Genomic DNA, 19,073 nt, shown 5'->3' with positions numbered 1-19,073 from the left:
TGAAACCCTCTGCCAGCTCCCTCCTCAGCTTCAGACCAGCTCACATGTCACCTCCTCAAAGAAGTCTTCCCCGACACTCACTCACTCCCAACACAGCACTCTGTTATATTTATTTCAAAGCACTTGTCGTCTAAATAATGGTGGCAAAACCACACTTTCTGTAAAAGATAGGCTAGGAGTCTGCGATTGGATTGGGAAGGGTGGCCAGAGAAGCTGAATTTAAAGCAAGTGCGTTATTTTACAGTATTGCTACAGATCGATAAAAACAGCAGTTTTCCAAGTGTGTGTGTATATACATGCACATGCGCGCACACACACGTACGGTTTCCACTTGCTGCATATTTCTATTCCTATCTAGAGCTTCCTATTGCTGGTGTAAAGCTATCACAAACCTAGCTTAACCCAACATAATTTTATTATTTTATAGTTTTGGGGGTCAGAAGTATGAAAATGGGTCTTTGGGGCTAAAAATCAAAGTGTGAACAGGGCTGCTTGAGCGGCAGGCACCTGGGCCTGAGTTTCGGTAACAAAGCCACGTTTTATGATTGCCCCCCTTAACTCTTTTGGTTAACCTGCCATTTACCAGTGTTAGATGTGTTGCATTGAACAAGGATCTTACTCTAGACAGGCATGATTTAAAATGATGAGGCAGAACACTCAACTCCAGTTTTTTTTTTTCTAAAAAGTTGATGTTGTTATTTTAATAAATTATTAGCTTATATTCTAATGGTGACTCATGGTGGCTTCCATTTTTATTTGACACTGTATATTCAATTTTTTCTGGAAGAGACTTTCAGAGGCTATCAGGTTCAGCTAGCTTCCTTCAGATATGTGTTAAAATTAGCATTGGAAAGGACACCAGTTCTTTATCACTTCGAGGTCAGATAACTGTAAAGTATTAGTATTCATGCTGGCAAGAAACTGCTCTGGAACAACGCATTATGCTTTATGATCTACTTATAGACCCTTTACAAAAAATTAATAAGATAATATTTTATGTTAGAACTTAAAAATCTATACTCCAAGGTGAATAATTTTGAGTTTTACTACATCTTGAGCAAAAATTATTTTCATAGGCTCCTTTATTTAAAAAACAATTTATGGGGACTTCCCTGGTGGCTCAGTGGTTAAGAATACACCTGCCAATGCAGGGCACACGGGTTCGAGCCCTAGTCCGGGAAGATCCCACATGCCGCGGAGCAACTAAGCCCGTGCGCCACAACTACTGAGCCTGCACGCTTAGAGCCCGTGCTCCACAACAAGAGAAGCCACCGCAATGAGAAGCCCGTGCACTGCAACGAAGAGTAGCCCCTGCTCGCCGCAACTTGAGAAAGCCCGCATGCAGCAACGAAGACCCAACACAGCCAAAAATAAATTAATTAATTAACTAAAAAATATCCCACCCCTTTCCCTGTTAACCATCTTTAAAGTATGTTGATGGTATACTTAATTTTGATTAGCTTTAAATGCTTCTCTCTAAATATAGTTATCAATATTTTAACACATAAGGCTCCAGACACGAAACATTATAGTATGTTTTGCAAAAATATCAGTTTTCATATGCTCTTGAATTCATGGTTACTTATTTATTATTTAAAATAAAACCATCTTAAGGATAGAAATTCTGCCTTCTACATTCTTTGATTCTTGTCATAGTACATAGTATAGTAACTGAATGCAGTGTCCACTACATAAATGTTGTTAAATGACATTGTTAATTTTAACTAACCTTTACTGAATGCCTAGTCTGGAGAGGCTGTTGCCAGGAGTTTGAGGCATGGAAATGATAAACACACGGATGATGTTCAAAAGAAACTAATCTAAAAGGAGTTTTTAAAAAGGTGGGTTTGAAAAAGACCTAAACAGACTCCTTAGAAATGAGAAGTTCAGTTATATTTTAAATTCCAAAGAATGTGTTGTATCGCTTAAAGTTGTGACATATAAAGACAATTTCCCTATATTTAACAGATTACACAGAGCTGAGAAGAGAATCAGTACATATAGGAAGACAGATCTTAGAAAACACGCCGGAGTGATAAAAGGCATCGGAAACGTGAGGGTGAGTTTAAAGGACATGTCTGAGGAATGAGACGGTCTAAATATGTCTTACTGAAGCTCCAGCAGGAGTAACCAGAGAAAACATAGGAAAGACAATGATTAGAGGTAATTGCCAAGAATTTTCTATAATTGAAGATATGTGAGATTGGAAACAGATACTGACTCCTGAGCAGGATAACTTAATTCAAGTCAATTAAATAAAATCATTCTGAGTCTGGACAACGCCGAAGCAAAGAAACTTCATGACAGGTATGGGTCCCAGATTTCAACTTTGTAAGTGGAGAGACGTGCCGTGCAGCTGGTGAGATCGCCCCAGGGGAGACATGATCAGGCTGTGGGCTGACCATCCCATCCAGCCCCCTGGCCCGCACTTCCTGCTCGGCCACCGAAGGGAGTGGTCCTGAGCCCCTGGGCTTGCACAGTGATTCCAGGACAGAGGGGAAGAGGACGTGGGTGAAGCCACCTTCACGGGGTGAAGGACCTCCCTGTGAACCCACTCTGGTGATTACTGGTGACGGAGCCAGCTCTGCACGACCCTGACACGGCACTCAGCAACATCCACACCCCGCCTCGCATCCTTTCCCCAGACGTGACGAAAACCAGGCACTGTTTCCTGGGGCAGGAGCAAAGGACAGGAGCCACCTGACATTTATGCTGTATCTGAACTCCCATGATGATAGGGCACGTGACGATGGGGCATTGCTGTAATACTATGGATATAAAAATAAGCAAATTCATCAGGAGGCTATAAAATGCTAGACGTGTATGCATCTCTCAAATGTCCTGATACATCTATACCTGTTTCTATACCTCTTCATCTGTATATACGGGATAAAAATTGAAGAAGAACGTTAAGAAAAAACCGAGAAAGGTATTACCATAGTGGAAGACTTTAACATATTTCTATAGAAACCCTGGACAATACAATTAAAATGTGTTTAAGTGGATGTGTGTAGAGCTCCATCCCTGAAGTTGGGAAATGCTTACTTTTTTCAACAAAGGGTGTAATCTTTGCAAAATCTGATAAACATTTACAAGGAAGAATGAAGAAATGCCAAAGGATAAATTTCATACAAATTCTTTGCTCTCGTCATAATTCAGTAAAATTAGAAATGCAATGGATAAAACAAAAATCGATCTCTGAAGTGTTAGGAGGTCTGGGGTTATGCTCACTTCCACGCATACGTCTGACAGAGGCTGCTTTCCTGCCGTAAGCTCACTGGCTAATTTTAGCAAAGAGAACCACAGGCAGGGATGGAGGGGATCCCGTAGGTGCTGCTTCTCTGGTCATCCCCCTTCTTCAAGGGAGAGTCATCTGAATGTCAGGGATGGAATTCTATAGCACCGAGTGAGGTCCTGCCAGGCCACAGGGCATGCTGACTGGGGCATTACCAAACCTCTTATAGCATCCATCATGTCCCTTTGAAAACTTCAGGAAAATTATTTTTCAGTTTCAAAAATTGCCTTTCATAGTCACCTGGCTCTATATTCAAGTAGCATCATTTCTTATGACATAACTAGTACCATCATGTTACATCATCCATCAGAATGACAAGGCCACTCACATGCAAAGTCAATCATAACCATGTGACGACATACCATGACCTGCAGGAGTTACGTGCACATAACAGGCCAATATGCACTGAACAAATGAATGTGTGAAGAGTGGGGCTTACCTTGCTGGATGTAAAGCACAGTTTTATGCTATGGTAATGAAAAAATGAGACAGTGACAAAAGGACAGACAAATAGACAAAGATAAGAGCACACAGAGTCGAGAACAAGCCCATACACAGAAGTGATAAGTAAACGAAAGTGAGAAATGAGAGACATCCAGTATTTATGGGTTGCTCTTCATATACTTTTTTTTTTTTTAACTGAAGTGTAGTTGATTTACAAGTATAGTTGAATTTATATATATTTACTATGTATATTCTTTTCAGATTCTTTTCCATTGTAGTTTATTACAAGATATTGAATATATAGTTTGTGCTACACAGTAGGTCTTTGTTGCTTGTCTATTTGATATATAGTAGAGTGTATATTTTAATCCCAAACTCCTAATTTATCTCCCACCCCCCGCCTTTCCCCTTTGGTAACCATAAGTTATTTTCTATGTCTGTTCTACAAATAAGTTCATCTGTATCATATTTTAGATTCCACATATAAGTGATATCGTATGGTATTTGTCTTTCTCTTTCTGACTTACCTCATTTAGTGTGATAATGTCTAGGTTGCTGAAAATGGCATTATTTCATTCTTTTTTATGGCTGAGTAATATTTCACTGCATATGTAGACCACATCTTTATTCATTCATCTGTTGATGGACATTTAGGTTGCTTCCATGTCTCTTATACATGCTTATTAAGTTAAAGCTGACTAGGTCAGGCTGGCACTGAGAATCATTGGACGAATTTACCTCCATTTTCCTTTAAACTTCCAAGAAATAGCTAATCCCCACATTAAATTGCTAATTGTCAAGGTATTTCCTGCCTCACTGTCTGCATCATAACTCATAGCATTCCCAACTGGTGCCAACATTTAGGAAAAGAAAGAGCAGTGGGGAGGAGCTCACCCTGGTAGATGTGACAAAAGTACATCGACAAGGAAAATTCAACAGCAGATAACAAATGGGGAGAATATTTGCCTTAAAGATAAGGCAAGGTTATTACCCTTAAAAATATAAATAATCCAATAAAACTTGAACAAAACAATGCACATACATTAAAGAAACACAGATGATTAATACACACAGCAAAAGGTTCAGCTTCACCATGAAATGCAAATAAACACAAGTTCCATAAGCAGTTTTCAAAGATTAAGGGAGATTTAAAAACTGGTAGTAGCCATTATTGGCAAAGTGTTTGAAAAATGGGCATGGAACTCCTCTGCTGTTGAAAGTGAAAATTAACATCGTCCCTCTCGAAGGATGGTGTACCAAGAACCTCAAACAAACAGTAATTTCAACTCTAGAAACTTATTCCAAAGAAACAATTAGGAATGAAAATGAAGGTTCATGTTTAAGGATATTTATTTTACGTTATGTGTAATGGTGAATAACTGGAAAGTAAATAAATGATAATTTATTAGAGTAATTAGTTCAGAATTAACTGCTTGAAAAGCATATAATATCCTAGAGAAATGCTAATGATAGAGTGTTGAATGAAAAAGACTATTGAAATACTTATGAAAATATATATATACCCATAGAAAATAGACGATAAAGAAATTTAAAAATTGTTAACAATCATTTCCCCCTATATTCTACCTTTTTCACTTAAAATTTCATTTCCCAAATGTTTTTCTGTATTTTTTCAGATTAAAAAAAATATATATATATATATCTTTGGATATATATATTCCTGTGATAATAGTGAAGTTAATAGTAAATTCACCATACTTGTCCCAACTTTATGACTACATTTAGGACGACCAAATAATTTCAAAAATAGTTCTGCTTCATCTTTTGGTCAAATTGCTCAGCATGGCCACTAAATAGAGCAAAGTACACAAACTGTAGTTATCCATTTCATCCAAAGTTACAATCAGTACAATTCTCACAATCACTAATGCCCCTGCTATAAATACACACATGCGTGCATACACACACACACACACACAGATTAAAAGGTCATCAAACCATTCTCTCTTCTTTACAATAGAACTGACTTTTCAAATAAAATGGCAAACTACCATTTTAAAAAGTTCCTTACAAGATACACCAAATCAACAGAAGAAATGCCCTTTAAGTAGCTAACAGTCCTGAACAGGGAAGAAACCTTTATTTAAATGGAAAAGTAACAAAAGGAAAAAAAAAACCACTCGTACCCACTGTCACACAAATGTTAGCTCATAAAACTGTAGTTTTAAAAGGCATGTTTGCTTAGTTCAGATAGGAGGCTTATTTTAAAGCAGTGTTAAGTTTATAAAGATGGGCAACTCAAATATATTTTCTTAGTGTTTTATTCTTTGTTTTATTAAAGAAACTCAGAAATCTGAAGCTTTTACCATGTCCTTATATAGTATTTGACTAAAGGGTAATATCAAGGTCCAGAAGTTGAAGTTGGTGGAAATAAGGCCAAAATAAGGATGTTTTGTTCACTGTTTTGTTCACCACAATATAACCAGCACCTACAGTAGTGCCTGGAACTGAGCAGGGGCTCAATTATACGTATTTGTTAAACACAGGCAGGCAGAATGAAGTATATTCTCATTTACGATGTATTTGTGGAATAGGTCCCCATGTCTAGGTCCAATGTTATGACTGAAAACCGAAATCATTCCATCTTTACCACACTTCATATATGTCTCATACCAACTTTAACAGAAACTCCATAAACTGCTAGGAAAATAACCGGAACCCATAGAACAAAAGGGGAAAATAATAGACTTATACATTGTTATTTTCCTGGCCCTTTTATTGACATAATGATGTGATTGATGCATATGTCATAGTTTATAGGCTGACAGTTCCTGCATTTCACATCTCAGTGACCATCATACTACTTCATTTTCTACTTGGAATGTTAATCCATAAGCACTCTGTATTTCAACAGTGTATTTTAAGGTTCAAGATCACATAAAGTTCTACCTTGTGAGTTGGATTTGGGAGGAAGGTTAGCATCAGAAAAGCACTGTTTCTACCTTTGCTTTTCAACCATACTATCTTAGGTATTTCCCTTTAGCTATCATATAAACCAGACTGAGTTCCAAAGTCATGCCTTCTTAGCTAGGTCATATGATGATCAATTCCGTCCACCGATCAACAATCAGTTGGTCAATTGATCAACTCAAGTGACCTATCAGGCTTCTTGACAGTGTGCTTTTTCAGAGATGTTTCACATGTAAAACTCACTGAGAATGTTTAAAATAGAGTTAAAATAGTCACAAAGGTGAGGCTGGGTTTTAGGTATGGCCTCCATGGCAACGACTTCTTCCTGTTGGTTCTCCCTTGGGGTCTGTTTTCCAGACCTCATCTGAGGCCATCTGTCAATGTTTTACAGCTCCTCTCTCCTCCCTCCACGCCCCTTATCCAGTCTCCATGGCAACCAGAGTGACCTTCCCCAAGACTAATTCTATCCCAGTGGCTTCAGGACAAAGCACAGATGCCTTGGGCACATGCAGCCCTTGGGAAGCCCATCTCCTTCACCAGCGTGCACAGCACACCAGCTGGACCAAAGTCAAGTGGACTTGGGCGCTGTGAGGGGCTTGGGGAGAAGTCTCAAGACCCTTGCAAATCCACAGATTGCTAAACACTCCTGCATCTATTTTCCCATAAATTTCCCCAAGGCACAATAACATGTGAAATAGGAGATGAGCTTGGAGTCTGGAATGGCAAGGACAGTGGGTGAGGGATTCTACAAAGCTCATGAGAACACCAGAGAAACATCTGGTCCCGAAGTGGGTCCAGAGAAGAACAACACTGGATGCGTTTGAGGCTGGGAGGAGAAGGAGGCGAGAAGGACAGAAAGAAGCGGGAGGCAGGTCCTGAGGGTTCCCCACCGGGAAACCACATCCGTGGTGGGTGAGCAGGGCTGTGCTCGCTTGAGAGGAAGCCACGGAGAAGACCCCACCCAGGTCCAACAACATGTGCAAAATTAAACCAAACGGGCACCCATTCATAATTTACAATTATTCTTTGAGTTTCATCTTCAATATAATAGCAATCTAGTTTAGTGACTAGAGTGTATGTTTTTTTAAAGGACATTATGGAACAATTTGATTTGCACCATTTTAGCTGCAAGCTTAGCCAGCATGTTTGGGAAACTTGGATTTGTGAGTCTTTGGAATTTGATATTTAAATATATTGAAATACCACTTTTCCTTTGGCTTTGAAAGAAACCTCAGATAAATTCTAGAACCTCTAAGACTAACACCAACTTGAACCATGAGGCAGTAAGTGGCTCTGTGGATCCAAAACGTTTCCAAGAAAATAAGCAAAAAATAAACACAGTATGTTTTGTAGTTCATTTCGTACCTAGTGAGTTACTCCATCCTGCTGACAAATCTTCCAGCCAGTTGAGCTATTTTTTTCCCCGTTATCTTTCTTGATGACTTTCTTTACAAACTTGTCTTCTAAGGGCCCTAATTAACTTAGGATCCACCAGAAACAACAGACACTTTAAACAAGCCGAAGCATAGCACGGTTTACCTTGATTCTACTTCTCTTTACTTTTTCATACATATTTTGAGCAACACATTATTTATTCCAGATTTAGGGAGAGATACACTCTTCCCTTTTTCATCCAAGAAGGGCTGGGCAGCCAAACTTGGTATTTTGCTCTTGTTTTGCTTATTCTCAATGTATCAAACTACCTGGACTTCTGTTCTCATGAATTTTACCCTGTTTTTAAATGTCTGTAACAAAACTATGGGCAAAATGTAAATCAAACGTAATTCTGCCACAAAAGTTTAAGAGTAGAATTAGCAGCAGGTGATCTTAAAGATTATCCTTTGTCTAGATTAATAACAGTATAACGATTGAATGCCCGATAAAACAGAAATGCTATCACGGTATTCTACTGATACAAATTAAAACTATTAGAAGGACATAATCATGCTAAAAACAGGTAGCATATTAGTAGTCGTAATAACTTGAAAGAAACTTGAGACGTTAACTACAGTTTGTTGATACTTAATACATAATCATTTTGAGCTAAATTTATTCAACATTTAAAATTCATTTTCCATTATGATACCTATGAAGGTAAAAAATAATCAAGAAGCCTCATACCTATTTGGTTTTTAAATTGAACATTATAATTATATAAGATCCAAGTAAAAACCGATTACTTACCTTAGATGTTGTAAAAAGCACACTGTGAATTAACTGCACCGCTCCAGATCCTTCTGAGACAGAGCGTTTCAGGCTGTCCCACGCCTCGCTGAGAGGGGACGGGTCAAGTCCACCAGCCAGCCTGGAAGCAAAGGCTCCCGGCCTGGCCTCGTCTCAGGTTTCATCCCCGGTTGTTAGCAGCCGGCGCATCTAATTTTACTTAGTGACACAAACCACTCATATACCACACTTAAAATTGTTTGGGCACCAATTCCAGAACACAGCGCTAAGTGTGCCAAGAGGAAAACAATTCCTACGAAACCACCAGCTAAACCCTGAATCAGGACAGTCTTACGTAACTGTAACTTTCTAAAATGAACTTTACCTTAAATGAACAGCAAAAACTTCTGGGACAAGTTTCCAGTAGAATCTAATGTTGACAGAAATCTCATAAAAAAATCACTTCAAATTCACAGGCAACATTTAGAACTTGCAACTTTATTGGTATTAAATGTGTACTGTTCTCCTCCAAGTAAACTGCATATTCTCATGTTAATAGTCACTCTTTAAAAACCACTTTCCTTAGGCTTCTTTTTAAGTGAAAAAACTTTAACACTTGAGAAAACCTTAAATAATGATCATCATAATAAACAGAAGGTAAACTCTACATGTTAAAATTATCACAGTTGTTTTCTAAGTAAACTGAATTTATATTTTGTTTAACAAATTATGAGAACGTAACAAGGTGATGTTATGTTGTCTTACCTTTATTTAAAAAGAACGATAAGTAGATCATTCAATTTTTATAAGGTGTAAAGAACACAGAACAAATATCAAAATTTCAAATAACCTTAATCTTTTATTTTGCATTATTTTTAGAGTCTGAATTAAAACTGACTAAATTATACATTTGAAATTCACCTTTTAGCACTAAACCTTGATTATGAGAAGCAGTGTAATGATAATCCATATAGTTAATTTTAATTTTCTTCTCAGGAGACCTTTTCTCTTATTCTAGTCATTTACACTGTAACTTCTTTTGAAATTTGATGCTTCTTAACACCAACAGCTGCAGGTCTTAAATGAAAAGCTGATACAGCTTCAACTAATCGTACATTTATTTATAAGACATTTAAAAATCTTCCATGACTTCTTTGCACATTACTATTTTTCTCATCATGGCAATTCGTTTAGACATAAAACCATGGCACAACTACCAATTCTCAACAAAAATATCTACTATATTTAACAGTGATGTTATGAGATGTACTTTTGTATTACTGTGTGTCTGAAAAGTCAAAATTTGAAACTCCTAACTCAATATTCCGGTTGAAATGTCACACTGAAAGGTTACTTACTGAGGGACCTTTCAACCACCAGTTAACTGGTTTATAGCAATGAACTTTTCAGCATTGGGGGCTGCTTTGTAAGGCCATTAGTCAAGTTGTATGTTGAATCTCCATTCACATTCACAGATTCAGTTAACACTATTGACTTCTACTTTTGGTCCTGCTGGAGGATGACTTCGAGAAAAAAGAAAATCTTTTGATTTTTTAGCATAGTTGAGATTATTGAAACGAGATCTTCAAAGTTTCCACTGTAGGTCTAGTTGGGGTTTGTAACTCACATACACGTCTCATCTGTTTTCAACAGAATCATAACATCTTAAAGCTATCAGGGGCCTTAAAGAAAACTAGTCTAACCCTCCACTAGATGTAAAATAGTTTGTTCAAGGTCAGAGCTGCTGAGGGCGTGGAGAGAAGTGACTTTCAGATGAGATAATTCAAGGTTTGGAAAGAACAGAGAAGTCTGGCGTAGTTGCCTTGAAGAGTTGGCAGGAAAGTTACTAGTGAGACCTATTAGACCACGTTCCGGGCCCAGCTGAAGTTGATGAATACACAGTAGTCCCATTTTAAACCGTCCCTGTGGCTTTACATGCTAACTGCAGCTGTGAGCGCCTATATGGCAAAATCTCCCCAAACCAGACCACACTTTCATCGTTTCCCCAGACCCGCTCTTTCGTCCATCCTCCGCAAAAATCAGGGGCGACAGATCTGGGAATCGTCCTCGCTAACCAGCCTGTCGGTCCCTAAGCTCCCCAGTGCCTGCTGCCTTGCTTCCCTCTCCACCCATCAGTGCCCCCCTGACTGTGGGACCTGGTCTGTGTGTAGCCGACCTGCTTCCCTGCTTCTAGGTACCGCTGTGCTCACCTCATACCCTGGGGCTGCCAGAGAAACGCTGAGGACAGGTAATTCTGTCCTCATCACCGCCCTGCTTCAAGCCCTTCAGCAAGCCGTCAGGATACGGTACCAGGTTCTGGACAGGCACACGCACCTTTACGGTGGAGCCCTGCCCATCTCACCTGTCCCCTTCCTTTGGGCTCCGTAAGAAACCACAGGAGTCACAGTGCTGTCGGCTGCCCAGCTGTACCTCGGATTAGAGTCACCTCTCATCTTTTTCTCATCTTTTACCTTTTCAGAGCCAGTCTTGTATATGGATTTTTAAATGTATTATAATTGTTTGTATTTACATTGCCATCATCGGTTTATAGACCTGTTCTCTCTACTGGACCATGAACTCCCTGCTCAGCACCCGCCTAGAGTCAACCCTCAATTAGTTGAACTTTGTAGTTACACCAGACTCTGTTTTTTACGATATCAATTCTATAGTGCACAGTAACATTAAAAAAAAAATAGAGCTAACACACACAATCAGGATGACATTACAAGAATTATCCAGAAGAGGTCAGTGTAACAGCAATAAGGGATGGCTTTCGGGGCAAATGAAATGTGAAATCAAATTAAATTCTTTTGTAAGTGATAAACTTTAAACCTTTAAAAATTTCCATGTGAATTATTTGCACTTTCAATTGAAGCTATACGTCTTCAAAATAGGTGGCCACAGACTTTCCAAGTAAGCAAAATGAAGTGATCAAATGATTCCATACACAACTGATAACTCAGTTTTCATCTGGAATGTAATTAATGTAAGTACCTGGATGATTCTCACCCAGCTTCTCTGATTATTTTTAAATAGGGATGATCCAAGTGTATGCATTTTAACAAAGATAATTCATATTCCTTTCAGAGTTGCCATATCAATAAAAAATGAAACTGACTACTAGACTACTGAATGTAGGTATTTTATTTTTTCATGGTACTCTGGGGGAATTTAGAGGTCAATATTTAGTATAAAGGGCTAATTCAGTGTTTTCAGGGAAGACAGAGGGGATAAAACCATCTGGAGAAATAAGAGACAAGAAAAGGAAAGACTAAAAGGAATAGAAAACTTTTAGATTTCAGAGGAGAAAATGGAACATGACCTGAAATTTCAAAAGTTACCTGATGGTAATGCCTGAAGTGAGTCATAATCATTAAAAAGTATTATTCCATGAACATATAACTTTGCATAATTATAGGGAACAGATCCTGCAGCTCCATTAAGTATAGAGTTTTTGGGCAGAGAATGGAAGTGTAGCGTGTGTCCATCAGAATGACAGGAAACCCACTAAGTAATTACCAAGGCAGAATCGGCACACGCTGGAGAGGAAATCCATCAGAAGGGCTTGTGATAAACCCCAACGTCTCCCGCTTCTCCCCACCATCTCTACATCCACTGGTCTGAGGTCACTACTTACATCTTTTTCCCCATACTTAACCTCTGACCTTCGAATAACTTTATATTGCTATAGCTCAATTTATGAACTCCAGACTCACCCTGTGGGTTGAGTTCATGTACGTTACCACCCAGTAGCCTTCCCCTCCTTTTCTCCATTTGGTTTTACCCGTGGTCACGTCTGAAATTCCAGTCTCTGTAAGCATTTGTTTCTTGGTCCCTAATGACAGAACATCTCTCCACCCTTCTGCTCTCCAACCGAGGACGTCAGCATTTCCCCTGACTACTTCTACATGATCAAACGGATCACATTCACATTCCATTCTGAAATGATCATCTCCTGTATCTCCTACAATTTGACCAGGTGGATTCAAAATACGAAAATGCAAAAAAACAGTGTTCTCATTTTTTACTCTTCTGGAAGAGTTTGAGAAGAAATTGCATTAACTCTTTAAACGTTTGGTAGAATTTACCTGTGACGCCGGATCTGGTCTCTGGCTTTTCTTTGTTGGGAGATTTTTTATTTTGATTCAATCTCCCTACTTGTTATTGGGCTCTTCAGATTTTCTATTTCTTACTGATTTGGTCCTGGTAGGCTGTATTTTTCCTGGGAATATATCCATTTCTTCCAGGTTATCCAATTTGTTGGAATGTAATTGTTCATAGTAGTCTCTTATGATCTTTTGTATTTCTGTTCTATTGTTTGTAATGACTTCTTTTTAACTTCTGATTTTGTTTATGTGAGTCCTCTCTTTTTCTCTTAGTCTAACTAAAGGTTTGTACATTTTAATTACTTTTCAAAAAACCAGCTCCTAGTTTCATTGATCTTTTCTATGGTCTTTTTAGTTTCTATTTCATTTATTTCTGCTCTGACATTTGTTATTTCCTTCCTTCTGCTAACTTCGATCTCCTTTTCTAGTTCCTTGAGGTATAAAATGAAGTTATTTATTTGAGATCTTTCTTTTTTCTTAATGTAGGCACTTTTGCTCTCCACTTTCCTCTTAGCATGGCTTTTGCAGCACCCCAAAGGTTTTATGTTGTGTTGTCATTTTCATTTGCCTCGAGGTATTTTTTCATTTCCCTTTTGATTTCTCCTTTGACCCATTGGTTGTTCAGGAGTGTTTTGTTTAACTTCTACACATTTGTGAATTTTCCAGCTTTCCTCCTGTATTGATTCATAGAGGATATTTTTTTACCTGCCCTATAATCCTCTGTGCTGTCTGTTCACCTCTTTCACACCGCTTCCCTGCATCTGGCAACCTCTGCTCTTTTTTCATTGTCTCCATAGTTTTGACTCTTCCAGAAAGTCATATTGTTTTAATCATACAGTATGTAGCTCTTTCAGATTTCTTCTTTCACTTAGTAATATGCATTTAAGTTCTTCCATGTCTGTTTGTGGCTTGATAGCTCACTTCTTTTTATCACTGAATAACATTCCATTGTCTGGATGTACCAGTTTGTTTATCCATTAGTTTACAGAAAGACATCTTGGTTGTCAACAAATTCTGACAATTATGAATAAGGCTGCTATAAACACCTGGGTGCAGATTTTTGTGTAGACATAGGTTATCAACTCCTTTGGGTAAATACCAAGGAACGCGATTGCTGGATCATATGCTAAGAGCGTGTTTAATTTTGTAGAAACTGCCAGAGTGTCTTCCAAAGTGGCCGCACCATTCTGCACTCCCACCAGCAGTGAATGGGAGTTCCTCTTGCATCACACCCCCGCCAGCACACTGCTCAGGTTTTATGGGACACTCTTGCTTCTCTAACTTACACACAGAAATAACCTCATGTGTGAAACCAGAGGCATGTCAGCACCACAACACTGAAGTCATCTGCCTTTGGAACAAATAGGCTACCTGTGGGATTCTCTGGGTTCCGCTGTCTTCTCCTGTCCTACTCCTAGTGAAGCACACCTGCAGGCCTTGCATTTACTTTCTAAATCTAATAAAAGTAGTCTATTTACTTTATTTGCAGGAAAATATTCTTAACGAAAGTATGTACAGATACCTTCCCTTTCATCACCTTGGGCATCCATTTTATTTGAAAAAAAAAATCTACAAATAACCAAAATCTGTAAGTTGGAAAATATCTCCCAACTGTTTAAGGTGTAGCAAATAAAGGATAACATCACTTTTCAATATGTAGCTAACATTTTTAAATTAAGCAACATAGAAAAATCTGGAATCCTTTCCAGTATGAAACTAAGAACATTTAGTCTAATGAAATTATAAAATCTTACAAATGCCAAAAAGGCAAACTTTATAAAATATTTTTTAGGGTTTTTTTTTTCTTTTTCTTATTTCCAATTCTTATTTCCTGCTTATTTTCTTAAAGAACAATTACTCGTCTGGCTCACCTCATTTGATTATTGTATGAAGTAATAAAAATATAAAATCAAAACTATGCACATGATCATGGTTTACTGATAGGTACAATGCAATCTCCCCTTTAAAGTATGGGTCACTCATATAGTTTTCTATGCTGTTCATTGTTGAAACAGTTTTGCAGAGTGATGGAACTCAGGGATGATTCTTAATGTAATGCAACATGTACAGTATATTCTCAGTGATGCAGCTACTACAATATTATTTTTCGAAAAAAGAGAAACGCTTATTTGTACTAATTTTTTACAACCTGGGCATAGTTTACAAACATTAATTTACTCAGTTTGAATTTTTAGCTCCAGAGAGGAAAGCAACATTTTTTTTTTTTTTTCCTGCAGGGGGGCACAGGGGTTGTGTATTATCTCATTCTCTGAAGCAAGAGGTGAGAAGAGAAAGCAAAGTCAAGATAAAAGGGACTAATTCCTTCTTTGCCAAATCTTTCGAGGATGACTAAGCAGTATTTTGTATGAGGTGATTTCTCAAAAAAGAATGTTTACATATATTCCAGTCTATGTTGAAAAATATTTCACAACTAAACATATTTCTTAATAATTGACTGCTTTCATTAGTATGGGTCAGGGTTTGGTAAACAATGGCCTGTGTGTCAAATAAGGCCTGCCACCTGTCCTTGTAGGTAGAGCGAGACCAGGTTCCAGCCATGCTTATTCTTTTAGGGACCCCCATGGTGGCCAGCGCTGCAGAGCTGAGTAGTTAGTTGTGACAGGGACCTTATGCCCACAAAGCCTAAAGTATTTATTACATGCCTCCTTACAGAAAAAGTTTTCTACCTCCTGATACAACCCACTGGAAATAAACTGTAATGTGGGTCATGTTTTACTTTGGTTTTACTATTTTAAAAATAAATTTACTGTGTCTAATTAGCATTGTCAATTCAAGAAGTGAATCTGATAATTATATTACATTCTTACATCCCCTCCACCTTCAAAAAACTAAAATCAACTGTACTCAGTCATAAAAAAGAATGAAATAATGCCATTTGCAGCAAAAGGGATGAACCTAGAGACGGCCATACTAAGTGAAGCAAGTCAGAAAGAGAAAGACAAATATATCGTATGATATCACTTATGTGTGGAATCTAAAAATATGATACAAATAAACTTATTTACAAAACAGAAATAGACCCACAGACATAGAAAACAAACTTACGGTTACTAAAGGGGAAAGGTTAGGGGGAGGGATAAATTAGGAGTTTGGGATTAACAGATACACACTACTATACATAAAACAGGTAACCAGCAAGGACCTACGGTACAGCACAGGTAACTCTACTCAATGTCTTGTAATAAACGATAATGAAAAAGACTCTGAAAAAGAATATATATATATATATATATATATATATATATATATATATATATAATGTATTATAACTGAATCATTTTGCTGTACACCTGAGACTAACACAACATTGTAAATTAACTACAATTTTTAGAAAATGATTTAATTAATTAATTAAAAAGTATATACAGTCAGATTTATAGGAAAGAGTGGAAAATTCACCAGGGCTAGAAATACGGACGGAAGTCACAGCCAGAGACAGTGGGAGGTGCAGCTTCACAGGCGCGGAGACGGCAGGTGATGAGACCCACTCTTGGGCCCAGAGGCCCAGCCTGAATCTTTGTGCCCAACAGGGATAGCTGGCCTCTGGGCAGAGCAAGGCCAGAGCTCCTGCCATGGAAGGAAGTACAAGGAGAGGCCCCTCCCTCCTCAAGGCTGTGGACGGAAAGACAGCAAAGTCAGCAAAGTCAGGGCCTGTACCAACCACGAGCCTGCACCGTGTGTGGGTGTGAGTTTGACCAAATTTACTACAAATATGTGCTCTAAATCCCCCCTTGAAATGTACAGAAAAACTGGTCTAGGACCCATCAAGAAAGGACAGGAAAGGAAAAAAGGAAGACTGGCAAAAACGGGGTAGTAAAACATGATCCTGTGTAAAGGATGACAGAACTGTCCCAGGCAGATTAAGATAAATGTTAATAAAATTAAAATCTTTCATAAAAAGCAAGTACAATGGGCTAAACCACCCTTCCACTATACTCAACTCACCTCGATACTTGCTAATAGAATACTGTGTTAATATTATTCCATCCATGTCCTATATTTACCTGACTTACTATAAAGTCAAAGAAATACACTTAATGAGAGGAGGAAGACCTAAAGGAGGCGTCTACAGAGTTTCCAAAGACAAATTCTGTGAGGTTTTAAGGGCATGAAGGTTAGTGGTGCTTATTTTTTATACGACGTCGCTTTAACCTTAAACGTTGGTCTTCTTTTCCCTTGATTCAAGGAATTACTAGCCCTAGTCATATGGGCTGGCTGTTTGAGCTGTTTTGCATCCATAAGAAGAGTGAAATGCAGGGCTCGTGGGAAGGTTTTCCTGGGCACTGTGCTGCAGTGGGAACCACGGGTTTGGGGGCAGGTCTCTGTTATTACCCAGCTCTGCCCAGCGGCCACCTGGGCCAATGACAGCCTCTGTGGCCCAGTTTCCGGCTGTGTAAAGGGGGGCCCTAATCACAGGGTGCTTGTGAAGGTGGGATGAAATGGAATTCCTAAAGTGCCTGGGTTAAAGCAGGAGCTCAATCGATGGCATGGACACAGCCCTTTTCTTGTTAAGGCAAATGCCAGAAGACAGAGGTAAAGGAGCAAGCTATTAGGGGTACATCTGAGAAGGAGATTCTCTGGAGAATAATTTTTTGAATATTTCCCTTAATTCATTATGAATTAAGAGCTTATAAACAAACAGACTGAGTCATGAATCTTAAAGGAGAAGGATACAGAGGAGGGGCCATTGGTCAGGAACCTGAGTTACAACACAACCCACAGAATTGCACCTAAATAGCTCCATGATTCATACAGGCACTGTTTGTAAAAATATAACTTGTATACAGCCCTAGCTTTTTCATATCTGTTTGCTCCTTAGGTCTTTGTCTTCAATGCAATATGATTTTAGTTGAGTTTTTCATATTTAAAAATTCTTCCTTTTCTCATTCAGAGACCTTATTTTTGAAAAAAAGGGTTTAGCAACAAACATTACACAAAAATAATAAGCACATTTTTACACTTGATCTTAGCCAAAAGGCCGAGAAGCGATAATAAGCACATTTTTATAAATCAACACCTGGTTCATGTTACTTTTCCAATTAAGTTTTCATTGTTTTATTATTAAGGTAATTATTAATGCAGTTATGTTTTGATATAATGGAATGACTTAGGGTTTTGTATGTGCAGCAACCAAGCCTACTGACATGCTAAAAATCTAATTTAAGTGATCTTGGTCGGAATCCAAGGCTGGGCTTAGAGAGCTGTTAACCTCTTGAAAGTGAATCCAAAGTAGGTATCCATGTCCAGGCATTTTTCTGGATAGCACGTCTATAACTATCACCAGACTTTCGAAGGGGTCCATGACCTTAAAATACTTAGGAAGCATCTCTTTACTATCTCCTTTTCCTGCGGCCTCCTATTCCAGTACAAATATCTCCCTCACATATAACAAAATGATATGCTAAAAAGACAAGGCGTTATATGTAGTTATTTTGTTTCCTAATTTGGAAGGCGTCATGTTCAGAAATTTATATGCAAATATACTTCAAAGGAGGGCTGTCTATACAGAGAACACTGTATTTGTATCACTGAGAGCACATAACCAGTTGTGTTTACTTCGTATAAATTTAACTAAGAAGACAATGAAATGGGCATTTTTAAAAAAAATCACAAAGCACCATTTCCTAAGTCTAGAAAATTAAATGTTTGGGTTGTTATACTACAATGATCATTCCCACATAAATCACTTTCTAACAGTACAATTCTGGAGAAAGAAATACAATTACCTTTTTTTGCTTAACTGTAACTATGTCTGTAGATACTTGCAGATGTTATCCACAGTAAGACAGGAGCTCTTGCAGGGCACAATCTTAAGAAGTAAAGACTAAACGAGGGTCTGATAAATTAAAAAAAAAAAAAAAAAAAAAAATCAGGACTCCCCTGGTGGCACAGTGGTTAAGAATCTGCCTGCCAATGCAGGGGACACGGGTTCGATCCCTGGTCCGGGAAGATCCCACATGCCGCGGAGCAACTAAGCCCGTGCGCCACAACTACTGAGCCTGCGCTCTGGAGCCCTCGAGCCACAACTACAGAGCCGGCCTGCTGCAACTACTGAAGCCCACACGTCTAAAGCCCATGTTCTGCAACAAGAGAAGCCACCGCAACGAAGACCC

The 19,073-nt window shown here is 38.4% G+C and overlaps 1 protein-coding gene and 1 pseudogene across 5 annotated transcripts in view; both read right to left on the bottom strand.

The window, feature by feature from the left end:
* The window catches only part of SGCG (sarcoglycan gamma), a 50,202-nt gene that overhangs the window by 29,414 nt on the left and 1,715 nt on the right, over positions 1-19,073 (bottom strand). For 2 of the 5 annotated variants that reach the window (XM_059902682.1, XM_059902680.1), the window contains exon 2: positions 18,687-18,796. The exons of 2 other annotated variants lie outside the window; for them this stretch is intronic. The gene's annotated coding sequence lies outside the window, so the exon portion shown is untranslated. Of the gene's footprint in view, positions 1-8,854; positions 9,037-18,686; positions 18,797-19,073 lie in introns of those variants that run through there. One more of the 5 variants, XM_059902679.1, reaches the window with a different exon arrangement.
* Positions 17,805-17,950, bottom strand: LOC132352771 (U2 spliceosomal RNA; annotated as a pseudogene).

Source organism: Balaenoptera ricei, chromosome 18, assembly GCF_028023285.1.
Source record: "Balaenoptera ricei isolate mBalRic1 chromosome 18, mBalRic1.hap2, whole genome shotgun sequence".
NCBI lineage: Eukaryota > Metazoa > Chordata > Mammalia > Artiodactyla > Balaenopteridae > Balaenoptera > Balaenoptera ricei.
The sequence above is the reverse complement of the archived record's forward strand: the minus strand, read 5'-3'. Positions and strand labels throughout refer to the sequence as shown.